General features: G+C 27.7%; 1 pseudogene; it reads right to left on the minus strand.

The window, feature by feature from the left end:
• Positions 1 to 1931: 1931 nt before the first annotated feature.
• On the minus strand, positions 1932 to 2591 carry LOC149567041 (LRR receptor-like serine/threonine-protein kinase EFR pseudogene; annotated as a pseudogene).
• Positions 2592 to 2795: the final 204 nt, after the last annotated feature.

The raw sequence follows: 2795 nt of genomic DNA on the forward strand, positions 1-2795 counted from the left end.
CAAAAAGACAGATATCTAAGCTTAGTAGAAGAAAAAGTCAAATGATATTTTATCATAAATAGTCAAATGATATTTTACCATTTTTCAATTTCTTTTCAATTTGCTAAATTCATTTAAGTTGAATTAGAATTAAAATTATAAGAAAATAATTAGAAATATAAAAGAAAATATTAAATGTATAATAATGTATGTCTAGATATTTTAGGTATAATTGCTTCATAAAAATAGTTTGTATATTAGTTTTTAGTTAGAACTAATAATTGACACCAAAAAATAGTAATATGATTTAATTGACTCTACTATATTTGTATATTAATGATGCTTTTAAAAATAATTTATGTTGAATTTGTAGTTTAAAATATTTTACAATTATAATTTCTAATAAGAATAATAGAATTTCAAATTCCATTACAAATTCATAATGAAAATATTTAATTTATTAATTATTTATCAAATAAATTTAAAAAATTTGATACAAACAATTTTTAATCTCTTAAATTTCAAAATTTTAATATATTTATAATCCTCACACTAGCCATTTTGTCCTCTAATTTTTTTTTTCTTATTTCAATACTTTTATAAAAAAAACTATTTATTATGGATAAGTCAAACAATTCCTTTAATGACTATTGTTTAGTAAGATAAATTTATAAATAATTTCTTTATGACTTCAAATATGCCCTTTCACATTTTAAATTACAAAAATAATAGAAATAGACCTTATAAGAGCGAACACATTGCCACACATTGTCTGTTGACCATTTATTACATTGTTATCATCATTGCTTTGCAATTGTTTATCTTTTATTAACTTTAAAAAATCACAAAAACCCCAGCAAAATAGACCTAGCTAATAGGAAATTTGGAATTCGTATTTAATAAATAGTTTTTTCCAATCATAGTGCACAAACTTATATCGAATATCATCCATTCTTCGGAAGACAAAATGAATAAAGGGGGCAAAAGAAAATAATAGCTCCCTGCCTTTTTAAAATAAAATAAAATACTATTTTTAAAAGTCAATCGACATTAACTATCTCAAATTTTTCAATGAATATTGACTATCTTAATTTATGTCCATTTTGAACCTTAGATTCTTATCTTAAGAACAAGAATCAAGAATCACAATAAATGAAAAATTAATATTTTATTATTATTAAAAGTCTAGTTTATAACCTTAAGAAAATTTTATAGCAAAATAGACCTAGCTAATAGGAAATTTGGAATTCGTATTTAATAAATAGTTTTTTTCAATACAAACTTTAGAATATCGAATATCATCCATTCTTCAGAAGAAAAAATGAATAAAGGGGGCAAAAGAAAATAATAGCTCCCTGCCTTTTTAAAATAAAATAAAATACTATTTTTAAAAGTCAATCAACATTAACTATCTCAATTTTTTCAATCAATATTGACTATCTTAATTTATGTCCATTTTGAACCTTAGATTCTTATCTTAAGAACAAGAATCAAGAATCACAATAAATGAAAAATTAATATTTTATTATTATTAAAAGTCTAGTTTATAACCTTAAGAAAATTTTAACATTTTTCATAAATCTCTAAACTATAATGTCAATTAATGGTGGTTGTAACTCACATCTCTACATTTTATTTTATTTTGATAAATAGACCCTTTCTATTAATAAATTAATATACATCTCTATATTTTGACTAAAATGTTTTAGTTGATTTTCAACATTTGTGATTTCCCATGCACTTGATATGTGAGTTGGACTCTATTTTAAAATTTATTTATAATTGATATGCGTTCTTGACTATGATGTTACTTTCTAAGCTCATTGGCAAGATGGTTTATATTTTTCTACTCATCGGTGCCCGCCATGTTGATGATTCACCACCCAAAACTTATACAAGTGCATATAATAAGCTCAAGCGAAATGGGAAATATTTTGAGATAGTTTTCCTCTCTAGCTTGTTCCGCTACATAAATCGGAAAGGTGGGTTGTCATGCTTTCGTCTAAAAGAACATTGCTTGGTTTTATGTCACGGTGCACTATCTGCACACAGCAATCATAATGAAGGTATTCCACAGCATGGGCTATATCTATAGCTATGTTCAGCACTCTTTCCAGTCCCAATCTACAGCTGCCTTGATGTATATGCTTCTCTAAGCTTCCATTCGAAAAATACTCAAAGATTAAAGCTTTGAAGTCGAGGTTGGAACATGTGGTTATAATTCTTGCTAGATTCCGATGTCGAGCCCTCTGCAACACTTTACATTCTGCTTTAAAACTCTTCTCTGATTGCCCGTGTATTAAATTGAGAACCTTAACAGCAACAGGGGTACAATCAGGCATAAATCCTTTGTACACTGATCCAAAGCTGTTCGTTGCAATTAAATTGGAGCTGTGGAATCTAAGACCCGTGCCAAGAGCAAATCTGGCTGCTCAGATTGCAGAAAGTCTGTAGGAGCTGCTAACATAAGTAGATGGTTTCTCTAGCCAATGCCTAAGCGGCATGAAGGTTTATAGAAGTCAAAGTTGTTTGTCTCCAAGCTGCAAGAACTGCTTTGTCATAGGAGGAGATTCACACTGCTTCTAACCGTGGTCAAAGTCATGCATGCACATTCTGTTGAAAAGTAGAAGAGTAAAGTAACTAAAAAGAGAGTACACCTATAGCATACAATGGCAATGGAGAATACAGAGAGAACAAGTAAACTTTTATTTGACAAAATAACCAGCAACCATATTACACTTCAGCCTTTAATTTATTTCATTAACACCTCACAACAAAAATGATACGTACAATGTATATAATACATTACTTAGTTA

Source organism: Cupressus sempervirens, chromosome 3, assembly GCF_028749045.1.
Source record: "Cupressus sempervirens isolate cs-2001-9-10 chromosome 3, ASM2874904v1, whole genome shotgun sequence".
Lineage (NCBI taxonomy): Eukaryota > Viridiplantae > Streptophyta > Pinopsida > Cupressales > Cupressaceae > Cupressus > Cupressus sempervirens.